The sequence below is a fragment of the Balaenoptera physalus genome (genome assembly GCF_965194825.1).
Source record: "Balaenoptera physalus genome assembly, chromosome: 1".
Lineage (NCBI taxonomy): Eukaryota > Metazoa > Chordata > Mammalia > Artiodactyla > Balaenopteridae > Balaenoptera > Balaenoptera physalus.
In genome coordinates, this window is record NC_138882.1 from 25716228 (window position 1) to 25736962 (window position 20735).

General features: G+C 41.4%; 1 long non-coding RNA gene across 1 annotated transcript; it reads left to right on the forward strand.

Moving 5' to 3' along the window:
• Positions 1 to 1329: 1329 nt before the first annotated feature.
• On the forward strand, positions 1330 to 4295 carry LOC309665187. Its single transcript, XR_014266268.1, has 2 exons — positions 1330 to 2498; positions 3155 to 4295. It is a non-coding gene; the product is annotated as an uncharacterized lncRNA (long non-coding RNA).
• Positions 4296 to 20735: the final 16440 nt, after the last annotated feature.

Genomic DNA, 20735 nt, shown 5'->3' on the forward strand with positions numbered 1-20735 from the left:
TGAACCTCCTTCCACCACACCAGTTCCTCTTCCTTTCCTCTAGCCTTGTTTATTGTGGCTATAGCAACTGTTTTATTATAACCACAGTTATTGTCTGAATTTGCTTTTAAACATGATAATATGGTATAGCCAACCATATTTTAATAATCTATTTTAAGATATTAAAAAATCTTATTTATATTATAGATTTATGGATGTATGATCTTCCAAACTGATGCCAACATATAATAAATCGCCAGTAATTTAAAAATGTTTAGCATGTGAAACTAAGTCTAATTTTTTTTTTCTACTTTGATGTTCCTCTGTCTTCACATTTGTTTCAACTCCTCTACTAGAATCACATTCTTATTTATTTTCTCTCTGGGCATTCTTGAGATATTTCTGCTCAGTAGAAATACAATATCAAGCTTCACTGTTTTATTAAATATATCAGACATCAGACTCTCTGGGTAGTGAGCCAAAAGTTGCCAAAGGATATATTTCTTTTGTCTGCTGTGAATTATGCCAGCAGGCTCAATAGAGTGGTAAAGACTGTGTGTTTTATATTATTAACTGAATATGTGAGAACTGATCTTTGCAAGGACCTAATTGTCCTATAGCCTTATGCCATCATCGAGAGAGATGTAAGCATTTTTTATTTTCTCCACAGATGAAGTGTATGTTTTCTTTGGCTTTACTTCTATTGAGTTTGGTTAATCTCTTTCAAACCAGGAGACTCAGACTTAAAATATATACTCTCCTTTGCACAAAATCTTCAATATTTTGCACTTATTAACACACAGTTTATCTGTCATTTTAACTGTGGTCACCCGAATTATGCCAATTTATACTTAACCATACCAAATTTCATTTGTGATTCTGATTTTGTTTTTTGATTTTCAACAGCAGTTGAAAGTGAGTTAGCATAGTACTTTGAATAGTTTCTTTTGTAAATAGTGATGATGTAATGTTCCTCCACAATTATTTCCTTTAAAGTTATTTAGTTTTTATATTGATAGAAAAGGAAACTCAGCCAACATTGACTTTCTACATTTTAAATTAATTCTCCAGTATCTTCACATGACTATGTCTTCTCCTAAATTTCAAGCTTTTAAGTCTGAATTTTACACTTCCTCATTGCATAAACCTGGAAAAATTACTTTCTTCTTTTATTTCCATCTCCCCATATAGGAAAGTTAATAATTTAGCTACCATAGATTATACTGTGAAATTCCATTAAGAAACCACCATGGTGGTATGCTGCTTTGGGAGAGAGAAGAACCTCCATAAATAATGGGTTGCACCAGTCTTCCTCCTAACACTTCTCCACAAGCCCACTATTCTGATACACAGGTTTCTGCCCAGTTCCAGAGTTTCACATTTTCTTCTTTTATGAAGTAACCAGTTCCCATGAAGCTTAGTTATATACTGCTCATTCTCAGTGTCTCTACTTCCTAAATAAACATATGGAATGGATTCAAACTCCTGAACTCTGGGAACTTCAATAAACTGAGATTGTTTAAAGAAAACTCTTAGTGAATCATTTTGCTATCCCTCCCCCATGAGGATGCAGAACGTTAGCTTGAAAGGACTATAAAGAACATCCAGCCCAATCTCTGCATTTTAGAGATGAGAAAACCGAGCTTTTGGGAGCTTGAGTAATCTTGAAATTTGCCCAAATTGACAAGACTAGTAAGTGGCAGATCCGTATGTGTATAGTTTCAAAAGCATGAAATATTGATAATTACTTCATTTTCATTAGTTTCTTTTTTAAAAGTATCTTAAGACTGGGGCTTCCCTGATGGCGCAGTGGTTGAGAATCTGCCTGCCAATGCAGGGGACACAGGTTTGAGCCCTGGTTCAGGAAGATCCCACATGCCGCGGAGCAACTAAGCCCGTGCACCACAACTACGGAGCCTGCACTCAAGAGCCTGCAAGCCACAACTACTGAGCCCACGTGCCACAACTACTGAAGTCCACGCACCTAGAGCCCATGCTCCGCAACAAGAGAAGCCACCGCAATGAGAAGCCTGCACACCACAACGAAGAGTAGCCCCGCTCACTGCAACCAGAGAAAGCCTGCACGCAGCAGCGAAGACCCAACGCAGCCAAAAATAAATAAATAAAATAAATAAATTTATTAAAAAATAATAATAATAAAAGTATCTTAAGACTAATATAGCCTGGTTAAATTTTTGAAGTCTCAAAACACAACTAAGGGAGTTTCCTGGTGGCCTAGTGGTTAGGATTCAGGGCTTTCACTGCCATGACCTGTGTTCAGTCCCTGGCTGGGGAACTGAGATCCTGCAAGCCACGCACCATGGCTAAAAAACAACCAACCAACCAAACAAACAAACACAGCTTAAATAACCTAATGTTATTTTGTGTCTCACTTTTTTTACCAAAGAATTCCTCCTGAGGCCTGTGCCTTTAAGAATGATTTCTAAGAAATCATTACTCAGAGGTGATATTCAACATATTAAACAACAGGACGTCATAGACATTGCCCAACAATTGGTGTGTCTGTTCTTGTTCTACCAGCTGCATGTAACCATGGGTATATTACTCAAAAATAGACAATGCCCCGTGTTAGAAATTTTAAAAAATAATCCTGAGAGGTGGTCACAACACAATGAAAATATAATACCCAGTAAAACTATAATATTTTCACTATCATGTTTGCTCCATACAATTTGTTCTTTCTCAAAAATTTAAAGAGGAAACAAAGGACTTTTTTCCCCACATGGTAATTCTAGTAGACGGTTAGATTTAACTGTTAGTAATGGTAACAGAATTGAACTTCTGGAGCTGGTAAAATTGATTGCCTCCTCAAGTTAGAATTTTTAATATTTTATAAAATAAACTCTGGATATAGTTATCCATGTATGTAATTTGTAGTTGCTACATTGGGTTTGGGGAGTGAGGACATAATAATATGCTTTATTAGCAAGCTTGAATATGGGCTAAATTTGTGTTTGCTGATTGACTACAGAACTTCATGAACAATGGCAGTGTATTTTTCCCAAAGTCAATATGGAAATGCACTGTGGTGCTTGCTTTACTGAGCAAGTCTGAATTTGTGGCAGGAACACGTTCAGTTTTCCTGTGTTGCTCTGTTATTTGGAAGAACCAGACAGAGTGTTTTGTTGTTCTTTTGCTTCCCTCCACCTAGAAGAAATTTAAAAGAAACAAAAAATTTTAGTATTAGAAGGGAACCTAGAAGTGTAGTATAATTTTCCACACAATGCAAAATCCCTTCTACGAGCATCCCTGAAGAATCTTCACCTGGCTGCTTCCTGAATATTTTCGATGATGGGGAGTTCATTGCTTAATGAGGAGCTGTTCCTTGCTCAAGAGCTCTGGTTGTATAAAGACTTGTGTTAACCCTTAATCCGTGTTTCTGAAAATGTGGTCTCTGGACCAGCAGCATTAACATTACCTGGAAATTTGTTAGAAATACAAATTCTCAGGCCTCCACTCCAGACTGACTGAATAACAAAGAAAATTCTAAGAATGGGGCCCAGCAGTGTTATAACAAGTCCTCCAGGTGATCTGATGCATGCTAAAGTTTGCACTGCCCTATATACACCCCCATGCAATAAAATTAACAAGAACAGCTATCCTGGTGGCACAGTGGTTAAGAATCTGCCTGCCACAGCTTACCTTGTCACAGCTTACCCTTCCCCCTCCCCATATCCTCAAGTCCATTCTCTAGTAGGTCTGTGTCTTTATTTGCGTCTTACCCCTAGGTTCTTCATGACCTTTTTTTTTTCTTTTTCTTAGAGAGAGTGGCATGGACATATATACACTACCAAACATAAAATAGATAGCTAGTGGGAAGCAGCCGCATAGCACAGGGAGATCAGCTCGGTGGGTTGTGACCACCTAGAGGGGTGGGATAGGGAGGGTGGGAGGGAGGGAGATTCAAGAGGGAAGAGATATGGGAACATATGTATATGTATAACTGATTCACTTTGTTATAAAGCAGAAACTAACACACCATTGTAAAGCAGTTATACTCCAATAAAGATGTTAAAAAAATTTAAAAAAAAAGAATCTGCCTGCCATTACCCATTTACAATGCTTGGTGTCAGCCTATTTACCTCTTGTAAAAATAAAATACAGTGTGTGCGTGTGAAATAAAAAAAAATGTGATATGTACAATTTTCTTTATATTACTTTCCTCACTCAGTTATCATTTTAAATCAAATGATTTACCTTAAGTCAATGTCTTTATATTATTCTATGGTGTGAATATGTCATAAATCATTCAGCTATTCTCTTCCTAATCAACTTTTTTAAAAAATTTCCAGTGTTTTACCATTGTGAATAATGCTAAAATAAACATCTGAATATGTAAAAAAAAAAAAAAAAAGAATCTGCCTGCCAATGCAGGGGACATGGGTTCAAGCCCTGGTCTGGGAAGATCCCACATGCCGCGGAGCAACTAAGCCCGTGCGCCACAACTACTGAGCCTGCGCTCTAGAGCCTGCGCGCCACAACTACTGAAGCCCACGTGCCACAACTACTGAAGCTCGTGGGGCTAAAGCCCATATACTCCGCAACAAGAGAATCCACCACAATGAGAAGCATGTGTACCACAAGGAAGAGTAGCCCTCGCTCGCCGCAACTAGAGAAAGGCCACGGGCAGCAACAAAGACCCATTGTAGCCGAAAATAAATTAAAAAAAAAAAGAAAAAAATAATTCTTTGGGTTGCAGATATCAGGAATCTAACTATAAATTTAACTTTAGCATAAAAGGGAATATCGTAGTTCGTGAGGCTTGTGATAATGGGGTACTTCATAGGATCAAAGGGATTGATCTGGACCTACAGGAGCTGGGCTTCTGGTATTGGAAAGAAGGCAAGGAACGTCTTACCCTTGTTCGTGCTCATAGTGTTCTCACTGGCTCCACCCCCCACCCTCCGCCCATATGTTGCTCATTTCTGTCTCTGCTTAATTTTATCCTCTACTACAGACAGGCTTCTGTTCATGGGAAGATGACTACCTTCTCTACCCTCCCACCCTTACACATGCCTTCATATGCCTCAAGCACCTGACCTCAGGGGCAGGGCTATTCCTCCTCAGACTCCAAATCAAGAAATCCCAGGGAAGAACTCCTAGGGCAGGAAATGTTAACCAAAGAAAGGTGTTGGGAAATCTTGCTGGGCAAACAAATAACAATAGTTACCGTAGTCTATTACATAAACTATAGTCAATCTTACTTTGGTAAAGGAGGTTCAGAAAGACTAGTCACCTTGCCCAAATCACTCAAGTGAGTGAAAATTGAAACCCCCAAAACTTTAAATAATAAAATTTAAGACTACAATATAGTTACCCATTTACTGAAGACTTCCCTAGAAAATTTTTGTTTGGATTTTAAGTCAACATTTTTGTACTGAACTTTCTCCCCCCATGAAAAAATAAGAGTTTTATAAAAATAGCTTCATGAGCCTGCAGTAAAACAATGGTGAAAGAAATACAATTTTTCCTATTTCAGACAGACGATTGAGATTTTTTTGCATTTATGTCATTCAAAAATGATTGTTATAAACTTCCAACTTGGCAGGAATGTACTCCCAATGGAGGAAAAGAAAAAATCAAGCCAATCTAAAGTCATGAAAATGTAAATAAAGTAGTTAAGAACAAGCACAAAATATAACATTTTACGGGTTTTCGCAAGAACTTTGACTTAAGGCTTCCCAATTCAAAAAAATTACAACTTAGAGATTTGACGTTAGCAAAATGATTACTTTTTCTTTTGATATACCTTCGACCTAAACTCAGAAAAAAATGTGGTAATGAAGCACACGCATTAGGAACATTCATTATCCAAGCATAAGGAATTCCAAAGATTTTCATAGCAATGTTCATTTGAGCTCTTTACCCATAAGTTGGTCTTCCCATTTTTCCCTTTGCATGGTACACTATAGCATAACACATTATGGTTTATATTTTTAGGGCATGTTATAAGCCATATTAAATGTGCTCTATAGCTGAATCAACATAAGAATCTGAACTCTGGAATTTCCAGCTTCTTGAATGTCTAAATTCATAAGACTGTTGTGTTACACTATTTATGGACAGTTTCATAAAAACAAGCACCATTCTAGGTTTTGTCTTTTCAACTTTATGTTTCCTTTCACCCATTAGGCCACTGTGGCTCTCCAAGGCAGCCTGGGACAAGGTGTTTCTGTCAGCCAAAGCGGAGCTGAGCTAATGTGGCACTAGTGAATTCTGATATTGAAGTTCTTATTAATATTTTATTTTAATAGATCTTTATTGAAGTATAATTGCTTCACAATACTGTGTTAGTTTCTGTTGTACAACAAAGGGAATCAGCCATATGCATACACATGTCCCCATATCCCCTCCCTCTTGAGCCTCCCCCCCATCCTCCCTATCCCACCCCTCTAGGTCATCGCAAAGCACTGAGTCCATCTCCCTGTGTTATGCTTCTGCTTCCCACTAGCCAACTATTTTACATTTGGTAGTGTGTCTATGTCGATGTTACTCTCACTTCGCCCAGCTTTGCCCTCCCACCCCATGTCATCAAGTCCATTCTCTATGTCTACCTCTTTATTCCTGCCCTGCAACTAGGTTCATCAGTACCATTTTTTTTTTTAGATTCCATATAGATGCATTAGGTTCTATATGAAGTAATTGTTTTTTAATTCTTAAAATCATTATTGACTCCTCCCACAAATTTCTGTCAAACAAGCAGGACAGAAGCTGTTACAAAGGCAAGGAAACATTAGTGGTTCTTATGGTAATACATGAGCTCTCTATTTTTCCATGACCTTTTGTGCTAAATGTTAAATCTGAAGTGGTGTAGAACAGAGGGAATAGACTCGGTTTTTCCTTACTCACAATTTCATTTCAGTAGACAAGTTATAAAAACAAAATCAGAGAACCTCATTCTGTTCTCTATCTGGGACACTAAATAAGCCCATCCATACTATTTTGCCGTAAGTAGATTAAGCGGGAAATTCCAAATCTCGGTATGACTATCCCCTAAGTCATCTGGTTCTACTCGCACTTGTCACTTTCAACTGGAACTCAAAACTGCCAACACCCTAGAAACAGTTTTTATGTTAGCAGGAACATACACTAAGTCTCTGGCTCAGATGAGAATCTTGCTTTAGGATGGTTTTTCCTTATGGTCCCTATATGCTGGCTCTGTGTATGAACTTTCTTCTCTATTCTGAATGCCTGATCTGGGAAAATTACACACATCATCATATGATGGTTTTGATAATCAGTATGATGATAATGATGTTGACGATGACTTCACAATCATTTAAAGAGCATTTACTATGAGGCAGCCACTCTATTAAGTACAGTCGGTTCTTCTCCAGTGTCTATGCACATAATGCAAATTAGTTCATACATGAATGGTAAATAGGGAGATATCAATACAATGAAGATTACTTTGATTCATAAGTAGTTTTCCCCAGCATGTGAATATTTTGCAGCTCAGTGCACATATGTTAATATTTTACAGTTCAATGCACACTATTTATTAAGGTTTAAAAAAACACGGGAAGCCATGAAGTAATCTAGCACAGAACACAGTGCCCATTCACCCCACTTTCTTCCTCTTGGCTCTCTCTTGGAAGTGCTCACTGGGAGTTTTCCTGGATCTTGGTGCATTTTGCCCTCATCTCCATAACTTGGCAGCATCTACCCTTACTCAAACGCTCTTTCATCAAGCAGCTATTAACTTTTCTTAAAGGCAAGTCTTATATTTACTTAATATTTCTTTTTTTTAGGAGAAGTTTAACTGTGATAGTATTTTATTAGGATGGGTATTGTTATTGTCAGTGCTTTGGTTACAAAGTTGCGTAGATTTTGAGCAACCTGCCCCAACTCTGTTTTTCCTATAAATCGTCTTACTTCTAGTGTGCAAGTTTGCAGAATGAGTGGTTTGTGGTTTCTGCACTTATTTCAGAAATGCCTGTTCTTTACCTATGTAATCTTATTCCGTTCTTGTCACTGTTTTATGGCATAGGTGTTATTCCCATTAACTGATGAAAGGAAACCAAGGCTCAGAGAATTTAAGTAACTTGTCCAAAATCTCATTGTAATGAGAAGGCAAGATGACTCTGAGTCATTATATACAACCCACTTATTACCTGGCTTCCTAAACTTCTATTCAGCTTCACTTTCCAGTCTTAGGACCAAAGTGAAGGCAAAGGCAGTAAGACACAGACCCCGTGCAGCAGAGTTGTGGTGAGCGGGGAGCAATGATCTGCCTTGCCATTCTCCTACACTGACAACACTTCCTTTTCATTTCTTGTGGAAGACATCCCAGAACATTTTTTGTTGTTGTTGTTCCAGAAAAAGTCTCCAGAAAAATAAATTAAGTATGTGGGTCAGCTGTAGCAAGCTACTGATAATGTCACATGAGGGAGACTGTGGAGTTCTGCAGAGGGAAAAAGCCAGGCTGAGCCTGACCTGGCCCTGGCTTCATGGTACAGTGATATAGCACATTCCAGAAGAAGAAAATAGGATGTTGAGGATTCGAATAAAAAAATAATCCCAGAAGAGATTTCCTATTGTCCGTGGAGTTCCTTTTAGAAATTGAATATGATTTGAGGCAAGCACTATTGTTCATCTCACAGATGAAAATAATGCATTTTTAAAAGAAATTGTCTTACACAGCATTATCCTATTTTTATTAAAATAGAATACAGACATACAAGCCCTTTGAACAGTAAACATCAAAATATTAATGGTATTAATTTCTGAGTGGTAGGATTATGGGTTTTTCACTAGTTCATATTTTTACAAAATGTCTAAAATGAACAAGCACAATTTTTCTAAAAAGAAGTGATAAAAGTTACGTTTGAAAACAAATTTTTAGGAGAATTTTGTGATTTTCTTTCCTGAGAACAATTGATTTTGTATTGGGGAAAGGCATTAATAATATTTTTGAGGTAGATCAGTCTCTTGGTGTCACTCAGCTTTGCTGTCCTTATAAATGTCACAGACTTGTTTTTTTTTTTTTCCCTAGTCTTTCATTTCAGCTTTTCACGACTCTGCTTCTCCCTCTTTCCCACACTTTTTATCTCATCCACACTTAGGGTCCGTTCTTCAGCCTTCTTTGCACTGCTGCTTCCCCCTCCTTTCCTCCACTCAGGCATCGCTGCTTCCCTATGGTCCCCAGCCACCCCTGTGCTGACTCTAGCATTCTCTTCCACCAATGGTGCCATAGTTCACAGTTGATTGCACACTCCTATTGTTGTGGAGGGATTTTTTTTTTTTTTTGCGTCTTTTTCCCCCCCTTATTTCTCCCAAGGATAGCAGTGGCTGTTTGTTTACTTTGAAGGAACGCATGTCATTTGGGTTTCCTGGCAGCACCAACGAGAAGACGGGTTCCTCTTAGAACATAATCACAAAACAACAACAACAATAAATCTCTATTTCTAAAGTTTTTCTGTTGACACTCACTCATTTGTTCCTTAGTTGCAGCAGCAAAATGGTCATACCTAAAAACCAGGAGGCTCGGTAAACACACAAGAGGTTATTGTAGACTCCTCTCTCAGAAACTTTTCCTTTTCCTTTTATTGTCTGTTATGAGTGAATTACAATACCATCAGGATCTAATCTCACTGGTAACTTCATCACCTCTGGGGAAAATTGCTGCAAATCATCAGAGCTTGTCTGCAACTATGTCTACTTCCATCCATGAATCCTTGTGGTGTTTCACTAGGACATCTAAGTTTGCATCAGTCCCTGCTTTCTGAATCAAAATGAGCATAATGTCATTAATTCAATCGATCAGCCTGATGTGCTGCTTCCACAGATGATCAAGATAGTCAAGGTCTCTGTGGGCTATGTTGTCATAGAAAGAAGACAAGTTAACACAGACCTGTGGCAAGACGGTGATTGTATCTTGCTGCCTTGTAAAAGCAAATGGGTTTTTCATTTTCCTTACTGATCACCTTCACCACATCAATAGTTACACTCCAAGTGCCAGAGACTTTGTGAATATATTCCAGTAAAGATCCAACATCTGGTACAACAGCTGCAACTGGGTAGCCCCAGTTGCCACCTGCCCTGATCCATCTAGTTTTCACAAGGGCCAAGCAGGTGAACTGAATGGGGATGTGATGGAGGTCACCATCCTTGCATCCCTTTGCCTAGCTCCACAATTGTTGGTACACAAGATTGCTCCTGATTTACTATCTTGGCTGGAGGAGGGCAGTTTTAAGGACCTCCACTTGGGTCTTTCTACCATAATAGCTCTTACTCCATGGAGTATCCAGTGTAAGGATTCTGCTTTCTGTTAGGTATACGTATCCCAGTTATGCCCTTGGGGACTGGGTATAACCACAGTTGGGTCTGCAGACTTAGTAGACCCACCATCAGATGGATTTGGACAGGATTCCATTTATCACCTGGATTCCATAAGATTCACCTGTAACTGGGGGATCGTGTTGGTGTTTTGAATCCCCTGTAACCAATAGCCCTAAAAAGGCATGGTCATTCCCCTTATCCCTCTATATACTTATTCTAGTACATGACCATAGATCCCTTTAGGAAAGGGATGGGGGAAATGATAACTGTATATTCCCATAGTGGCATTGTGGGGTTCTTTCTCAAGTGGACCTCGCCTCTCCTTCAATTAATGGCCTCTGGGAGTGAGAACCGGCTCAGATCTGGAAACTAAGTGAGGGGTCATGATTTTCCACTTCTGCAGTTGATGTTAACTTTCTGCTCACTAAGCTCTATAGTTTTTCTCATTATATAAGTGAAGTAATATCTTAGCTAACTGCCCATTTATCTTGCCTCCCTAGGATCACTGTGGTCTTTTATTAGCTGTTGCAATAAAACTTTGTGAGAGAAAGCACCCCGTATGAGATTTTGACTTGTTGCCTGTTTCTGTTATATTTACCTTGCTCTTGTCTGTTAAGTGCTAGCACCTGGGCTCTGCTATCCCAGAATTCTCTCACCTATCCTGACACTAGGGAGCCCAGTCCAAGGCAGGATCTCCTACAGTTACCAGTAAGGATAACCATCATTGGGCTTCTCAAAGATGTTGGTGCCCTCCTCGATAGCGCATCCTTAGCACTTCAATGGAAGGAATGTTCTTTGGACCACACGCTCAGGAATGGGTTCTCTTTATTATTACATAATAAACCCATTCTTATATTTTCATCTCCCCAAGATTTCTAACCCCCTCCTCAATATTCTGCAAGACAGTTCCAGCATCTCTACCTCATTTACAGCATCTCTACCTCATTAACTACCTCAACATTATGTTAAATTTTTATGGAGCAATCCCAGCCCGTATTAGGACTGATTTTCGATGTCATTGCCAGGATATGAAACTCCTAATCTTAGAACACTCTCATATCAATGAATTCTCACCTACACAGCCTTAGAGCCTGCCCTTCCTAGCCCAACTCTCTCAAGATCCATCCCTGGATATAGCTTCCCATTTCCTGCCAGTACATATTAGCCAGATCTTGGGGCCATGAAGGGAGGCAGGAGCAGATCCAGAGAAGGACACTCATCCACAAGACGACTGCTTCAGGTGAGGGTTTTGAAGTGTCTCCAGGAGAGGAGGGGCTCTTTTCCCCTAGCATTGGGATAAGTGAGCCACTTCTGCCAACCTGAGGAGGTCAGAGGGACCAAGATCTCGGGGGCTCAAATTCTCTAGCTCATCCACCCCATGTTCCAGGGTCTCACTCATTCCCTATCAGGGCTCTGGTTTTGACACAGACTTCTCAAGGCTGCAGGTTCACTCTTTGTTGTAGGTCTGCCATCCTTATAATTAAATCCTGGGCCTGAGGTAAGGAAGACAAGAGCCTTTTTAAAAGCTGCCATGAAGGTTTTCTAACTTTCACAGCATATCTTCAGTTGATATTTGATTCAACTGAGCCTGTCATTTTCTTTTTCATGACTTGTGATGCTGTTAACAAGACCCAGCCAACACCACATCCGTATGATACACGTCACTCCCATACCATTCAGGTGCCATTACTATGGTGTAAGACAACGTTCCAACATTTGCCTGCATCTCACGCCAGCCCATCACTGGTGAAATTCTTCATGATTAGGATGCTGCCGCAAGCTGGTGGTTGTTATCACCTCCCTTAACACCAGTCAGAGGTCCTTGACTGGTGGAAGAGCCAGACTCCTCTCTGAAAGTTTCCTCTCCACGGTACTTCTGGTTCCAACTGTCTTAAGCCTGGGTTTCCCTAAAAAGCAGAGCCTGACATAAGGGTTTGCATGCAGCTAATTCATTTTGGGACGTGATCCCAAGGAACAGAAATGAAGCTAAAAAGAGTAAAACAGGAAAGGAGAAAAAACAATCCAAAGGTGTATTATTAAGCTGATCATTGGGCTCGATCCGGCTGGGAAGTTTCTAAGGGGTCATGTAAAATGTGCCTCAGAATTGTCCATCTGAGTATCTCCCATGGGTCAAGGGGATGTCTGCCCCAGGAAACGAAACACCCTGCCAGGTTTGCACAGCCATTTTGTCAGAATGGCTGAATGGGTTCCTCAAGGCATCCCACAGGGTACAAAGGTGAGAGAAATAGAGAGAAATGTGATACAGCTGAGGTGGGTTGCTCTCAGATTACACCTGCACATTGTTGGTGAAATTCTTACTGATTAGGGTGCAAGGCAGCCCCACTTAACCTCACGTAACACCAGTCACCTCAGTGACTAGAATAAAAAAATGGGTCAAAATGTTATAAGACAAGATGCAAGATGTCTCTGATATGCATCTTCCCCCAGAACATTGCCTCGTATTATTCTCTTTGCCCAAACCTTCTATTTCGTTTGTCATCACTCTGATTCTCTCCCGGAAACAATCTCAACAGGGTGTCTTTCCCCATCTGTAAAGCTTAACCCAACAACTCTCTTATTATCTAATAGCAGTATTCAGCCAGTTCCTCTGGGTAGTATCCTTTGTGAATTTCAGATTATGACTCTTTCCTCAGGTTGTTTCTCATATTATTTAACTGTCCCTGGTCATAAACTGTAATAAATTTGTGACAAAGGTTTCTTAGGTCGTGTCCCCTGAGACATACACTTTGAGATTTGTAGGAAGTTTACTGGGGAGTGTCTTCAGGATCAGCACCAATGGGGAGGGAAGGAAGTAGGATAAGGCAGAGGGAGGAGCTGAGCTGGGTTGCGACAGAGCCAGGCTGCAGCCAATGGGGAGCTGTGCATGGCCTGTCTTGTCCCACCTTGACGCAAAGAGGGTAGACGTTTGTATCCTGCATTCATCAGTCTTTGGGTGGGGACTGGCCCCAGGGAGGGTATGTTCTTGGGTGAGGGATTGAGAGCATTTCCTGGAGAGTGACTCAGCTGAGAGACTTCAGCCACCAAACACTCCCAACAGCTGGGGAGATGATATCTCAGTTCTGAACGGAAGATCTGGGCAGTGTAACATAGTATTAACTATAGCCCACCCTTTCTGCTGCTTGGATTATTTTCTTTGTAAATTAAGTTCTACAAACAGTTCTTCCAGGATTCTGGTTGGTTCTTCTTGTGGGAAATTTAAAAGAGGAAAGTTTGCAGGAAAAAAAACTCAACTTCTGTCACTGCAGTAACGGAGCCTGAGGCTCCAGCTAAACGTCTCCCTCTTCTGCTGCCAATTCTATATCCTCTCACCCTTGGCTAGCCTCTCTGTTGGTCTTCGTGCCTTACCTGGTGGGGTGACCTAGACTCTCATCCCTGACAGATCTGAGACCCTGGTTGCCACACCCTTCTCAGGCTCTGACTGTGGCAACTTGTCCATTTACTATCAAAATTGGGAAAGAGATTACTAGGCGACTCCCCTAGAGATGGCCTGAGTGCCAAACACGTTTTCCCTTAGTGCCACTGTACATTAGCAGCCCCACCTCCCCCTGGTGACCAGAGTCAGTTACCCCTACTGTGTCCCCAGTATGACTCATCCCCAGAATGATGAGTCCTTTTTTTTTTTTTTGTCTCTTACAGCAAGGAGTCTGAAGTGATTGTGCAGCAGCTATAGCTTATTGGTTAATGGAAAGATTACTCTGTCCCTGGTGGAAGTGGATTCCCTCTAGGATACAAGATCTCTAAACCCACAGAGTCCAGAGTTGTACGGACAGAAAGCACACATTCCCGACAGTCACTGATAGTGATGACAAACACAGCCACTCCTACTTCACCTCCTTTCTCAGACCCATGTGTTCTTCCTGCTGGGGATACAGTACCACATAGTGGTAGCCGATTTAGGGTGTGTCCTGCAACCTGGAGGATGATGTCTCATCCTCACAGGTTATCATCTCCAAGCCTGGGTCTCAGTGGCTCCTTCAAAGGCCATTCCATTCCTTTTTCAGGCTGGCATGGTCCAGTTGATACTATGGTCATGTGTCCACTTTCACACTCCCCTGGACTGATACAGAGTCATACGGGATTCCATGTTTGTGGGTGAAACACTGTAATCCCTCAGAAGGTGGTGCTGGCTGAGATCCTGTAGGCAAAAAAGGCAAACCCACATCTATAGGTATTGATTCCTGTCAAGATTACTTGCTGCCCCTTCCAGGGTAGAAAGGCTCCAGTGTAATTAATTTGCCACCAAATGGTTAATGGGACTCCTTGAGAGATGGTACCATACTGGGGATGTGGGGTTGGTTTGTGTTTCTGGCAGGTTGGATGTTTGGCAATTGTAGTAGCTATAGACCAGCCTTGGCGAGTGGGAGTCCATGCTCTTGGACTCCCATGGCTCTCTGTTCATGCACCCTTTGTGCCAACACTGGGATGGCTGATGACTACCAGTTAAGGCATTCTGTCTGATTGGTTCTAGTGTCCCTTCCCTGGTGGATTGCTCTCTGATAAGCATTAATTAACAATGGGATTCAAAAACCTTTACACTTTGGGTCATGCCCATAGGTCCATCAACATGCCTCTCCTCCAAATGTCTTTGCCCCCAGTCCTCCAATCTTTCTGAGTCTAGCCTCCTGACCAATCAGTGAAGCTAATCACCAAGAGTAGATGACTAAGTGCACTGCTCAGAAATCTGCTGACTGGTAGGATTTCCTTCACTGTCTTTCAGGGTCTTCCACTACAGGGCTACAGTGGAGCTGTACTGCAGGCACAATTCATTTTCATCCTGTGTCCACACACCAAGGTGACCCAGTGAATTTAACATGGCTTTTTTCCTCTCTGTCAGTTGGTCATAAGGGACCCTCCATGGTCCAGGTGTGAGCTGAGGGAGAGGAACCATTGCAACAGAGGTAGAAAACATGAATTCAATCTCTCCTGGAGCTCTCTTTTGCTTGTAATTAAGTCCTGGACCTGATGCTCAGTTTTTCCTGTGTTCCAGCTGTAAGATAAGAGTCTCTATATATGATGCCAAAGAGAACTGGCTTTCTGATTGTTGATTAATCATCCTCAGGCTTTTATTGTCTTTCTCCAACACATTAAATGTCCCCAGTAACAGCCATCCATTTCCATAGTTCTTAAAATTACTACTTCCCCTGAACTTCTCAAATGCCTGAGATGTTACCCCTGTGATTCCCCCCCCCCACAAATACCCCATCCCAGCTCACCACCAGGGAAAGTCTTAACAGTTGCTCGGCATCTGGGCTTTCTATCCTATTACATTGATCTATATTTCTATTTTTGTGCCAGTACCATACTGTTTTGATGACTATAGCTTTGTAGTATAGTCTGAAGTCAGGGAGCCCGATTCCTCCAGCTCAGTTTTTCTTTCTCAAGATGGCTTTGGCTATGCAGGGTCTTTTGTGTCTCCATATAAATTTTAAGATTTTTTTGTTCTAGATCTGTGAAAAATGCTATTGGTAATTGATAGGGATTGCATTGGATCTGTAGATTGCCTTGGGTAGTATAGTCATTTTGCCTATCCATGCTCCACCTACCACAGTGTTGGTGTCATTGCCAATGACCATGGGCACTACAGCTCCAAAATCCATTTCTGAGTCAGCTTTCTCAGAGCAGTCCTGGAACCAACTATCCTAGGTCAGGTTCCCCAAGAGGCAGACTCTGAGATCAGGCTTAGCATACGGTAAATTTATAAGGGGAGGAGCGTCATCAGATCGCCATGAACAGGAGATGAAGGAAGAAGGACTGAGCAGAGGGAGGAGATGAACTGCATTACAGTCACAACAAAGACCTCAGCTGATCCCATAGGGAGTTCTGGGCTAGGATGTGGGCCACTCCCAAGGGAGAGGGTGACTTGGACAAAGTGGTTCTCCTGGGCTAATGGAAATTCACAAAAAATAATTCAAAGGAGAGCAGTCAGATGTCAACACTCTTGACAGCTGGGTGAATGAGCACCTCAGTCTTTTTTTAAAATATTTATTTATTTATTCATTTATTTATTTGGCTGTGTCAGGTCTCAGTTGCAACATGCCGGATCATAGTTGTGGTATGTGGGATCTTTCATTGTAGCGCACAGGTTCTCCTTTGCAGTGTGCAGGCTTCTCTCTAGTTGTGGTGCGCGGGCTGCCCGTGGCATGTGGCATCTTAGTTCCCCGACCAGGGATCGAACCCACATCCCCTTCATTAGAAGGCAGATTCTTTTTTTTTTTTTTAACATCTTTATTGAAGTATAATTGCTTTACAATGGTGTGTTAGTTTCTGCTTTATAACAAAGTGAATCAGTTATACATATACATATGTTCCCATATCTCTTCCCTCTTGCATCTCCCTCCCTCCCACCCTCCCCATCCCAGAAGGCAGATTCTTAACCACAGGACCACCAGGGAAGTCCTGGGCACCTCAGTCTTGAAGGGGCCTATGGGCCCCATGTCATAACATCCACTACATAAGGCCAATTCTTCTTTCTCAAATGAAGAGAACTAATAAGCCTATAACTTCCTCCATTATAAGGCAGGAGACTTAGCCCAGATAAATCAGGCCTAAAAACATCAACAGTATTAATAACATGGTAACTGTGGATGACTTCATATAATCCCAAGGTCAAAAAGGCAAAAATATAACTTCTCTCACCCCAAGGATGTTCTTTTCATATTTTGTATATCCTTCCCTGTAATAATGCCATGGAAGAGAAGCAAAGATCCTATCTTCTATACTTTCTATAAACTTTTAACATCACCCATCTATAAAGATGAGACTTAAAGTCTGTCCAGGTTTTGAAACCAGCCCTTTTAAAATATATTTCCCAACAAAGCAATTCTGGCAGAGTTGAGGATAGGAAAACCTTTCTAAACTGCTCTACTCCGGATGAGTTATACTGCTTTCACACCTGTGTACTTTTGCAAATTTACTCTTTCTGCCAGAATGTCTTTCTTACCCCGTGTCTTCCTCCAGAATTCTATTCATGCATAAGGTTGCCAGATTTAGTAAATAAAAGTACAGGATGTCCAGTGAAATTATTTTTTTTACATCTTTATTGGATTATAATTGCTTTACAATGTTGTGTTAGTTTCTGCTGTACAACAAAGTGAATCAGCTATATGTATACATATATTCCCTCCCTCTTGAGCCTCCCTGCCACCCTTCCCATCCCACCCCTCTAGGTTGTCACAAAACACCAAGCTGATCTCCCTGTGCTATACAGCAGTTTGCCACTAGCTATCTATTTTACACACAGTAGTGTACATATGTCAGTGCTACTCTCTCAATTCGTCCCAGCCTCCCCTTAACCCTCCTGTGTCCACAAGTCTGTTCTCTACGTCTGCGTCTCTATTCCTGCCCTGCCACCAGGTTCATCAGCACCGTTTTTCTAGATTCCATATGTATGCGTTAATACACAGTATTTGTTTTTCTCTTTCTGACTTACTTCACGCTGGATGACAGACTCTCGGTCCATCCCCATCACTACAAATGACTCAATTTCGTTGCTTTTTATAGCTGAGTAATATTCCGTTGTATATATGCACCACATCTTCTTTATCCATTCATCTGTCGATGGACATTTAGGTTGCTTCCATGTCCTGACTATTGTAAATAGTTCTGCAATGAACAATGGGGTACATGTATCTTCTTGAATTATGGTTTTCTCTCAGTATATGCCCAGTAGTGGGATTGCTGGGTCATATGGTAGTTCTAATTTTAGTTTTTTAAGGACCATCCATACTGTTCTCCACAGTGGCTGTATAAATTTACATACCCACCAACAGCGTAGGAGGGTTCCCTTTTCTCCACACCCTCTCCAGCATTTATTGTTTGTAGATTTTTTGATGATGGCCATTCTGACCAGTGTGAGGTGATACCTCATTGTAGTTTTGATTTGCATTTTTCTAATAATTAGTGATTTGAGCATCCTTTCATGTGCCCCTTGGCCATCTGTATGTCCTCCTTGGAGAAATGTCTATTTAGGTCTTCCGCACATTTTTTGATTGGGTTGTTTGTTTTTTTGATATTGAGCTGCATACGCTGTTTGTATGTTTTGGAGATTAATCCTTTGTCCATTGCTTCGTTTGCAAATATTTTCTCCCATTCTGAGGGTTGTCTTTTCATCCTGTTTATGGTTTTCTTTGCTGTGCAAAAGGTTTTAAGTTTAATTAGGTCCCATTTGTTTATTTGAATTTCAAATAAACAACAAATGCTTTTTAGTATAAGTCTGTCCATATATTCCATGGGACATACTTATACTAAAAAATTACTTGTTGTTGATGTGAAGTTCAAGTTTAACTGGGCATCCTGTACTTTATCTAGCAAACCTACTCTTTCTTCACACATTTACTGAACATTTACCACATGCCAGAAACTATTCTAAGTACTGGGAATATAGTGCCGAACAAAAGTAACTCAAATTCTTGCTCTCATGTGGTTTACATGCCAGTGTAGGGAGCCTGGCCATAAACAAACACACAAGTAAATATACAATAATATTGTCAGAACATAAATAAATGCCATGAAGAAGAATAAAGTGAGGTAAGGGAAAAGGGAGTGTTGGGCCTGGAGGTGAGGCAGTGCTGTTCTATGAAGTTCTTGCTGATCAGGTGAAATTTGAGCAGAGACCTGAAAGAAGCAGAAAGCCAGCCACGTAAAGATTTGGAAGGGGTGTACACTCCAGGCAAAGTGAACCCCAAATACAGAGTCCTAGAGGTGGAGGGACAGCAAGGAGGCCGGTGTGGCTGGAGCACATTGCACAGGAAGGGTTTGCCAGGAAACCCCTAGCAAAGGCGCGGGCGGGGATGGGCGCAGACAGTTTTCAGCCTTTTGGTCACAGTGAGGGCTTTGGCATTTACTCTGGAGACATGGAGCAGATGCTTGACGAGGTCTCACATTTCAGACAGAGCAAATGTTCAATTAATAAATAGTTGTTAAATAAATGGCTTCCACGTTGAGAGTTGACTCTTCTTGCTGGGGCAGGGAGGTGGGGCAGAAACAAGGAGGTCAATAATGAGGCCAATAGAATAATCCAGGAGAGAGTTTGGACTATAGTTGTAGCAGTAGAGATGGTAAGTGCTTGGATCCTGAACATACTGTGAAGGTATAGCTGATAGGATCTGCAAAGAGAAGAGTCAAGGTTGAGGCTTGAGTCTCTAGAGGGATGGAGTTGCCATTCACCAAATTTGAGAAACCTGTCGGGGGGGCAGGTTTGATGGCGTGCAATGGGGGAAGACGTGGAAATCTGGAGTTCAGCTTCAGACTTGTTGATTTTGACATGCATATAAGAAATCCATGTGGAGATGTTGAGGCAGCAATTAGATGTTAAAGTCTGAGTTCAGAAAAGAGAAATGGGCCATCTGGAGATATAAATTTGGGAGCAGTCACCTACCTAAAACCATAGATCTGGATGAGATCCCTGAGGAGTGAGTATAGACAGAGAAGAAAATTCCAAGGACTGAGCCCTGGGGTCTCTAAGTGTTTAGAGATTGAGAAGAAAAGTGGAAAAGAAGTCATCAGCCTGGAAGGAGGAGACCAAGGGAGATTGATCCAGAAGCTAAGAGAAAAAATATTTCAGGAAAGAAGATGTGATCATTTGTGTCAAATGCGTCTGAAAGTCGACGTTGGATGGGGCCTGACCATTGGGCTTAGCACCCTGGCATTACTGACTCCTCGAAAAGATCTATTTCGGTAAGATGGTGGGAAAGAAAGCTTGATGGGAGTAGATTAAAGAGAGAATGGGAGGAGGAAAATAGAGCTAGCAACTGTAGGCTAGTCTTTCAAGGAGTTTTGCTATCACATGGGAATGATCCAAAAACAGAGGGAAAAGATAATGACGTTGGAGATGAGGGAAACCGTTATCAGGAGCAGTGTTGAGCTTGGGAAAGAGAGTGGGAATTAGCACATGAATGAGAAGTTGGCTTGAGACAAGAGCACAGGCAGTTCATCCAGAATCACAAGAGGAGGGTGAAAGAGCGTGTGTGGAGAGAGACGCAGAAAGGTGGGCAGAAGTGGTGGGAGGAGGACATGTGAGCCCTCTCACGGCTGCTCCTGTCCTCTTAGTGAAATCAGAAGCCAGGTGGGCGTGAAGGAGAGGGAGGATGAGGGAGGGGAAGGTGTGAGCGGAGAAGTCGCCTCTGGAAGTGTGATAGGATGGCCAGGCAGCACTAGGGCTACAGGAGATTAGTGGTTGTTAGTTTAATTTAGAACCAACACCATGGTTGTGTGTTTTTCTTCGGTCACTTTCAGCTGTCCAAATGCAGGCAAGGAGTAGGCAGAAAACTGGGTACAAGAAGGGGTGGAATTTTGGCAAGCAAATATGTCAAAGTGAGAGAGAGGCAAGGGAGCCTAGAATGTGGGCAAGGGAATGTTTACAACGACTGCCCAGGAAATCTAAATCGGGTTAGGAGGGAAACCAGGACATCACGGGGTGAAGGACAGTGAACAGA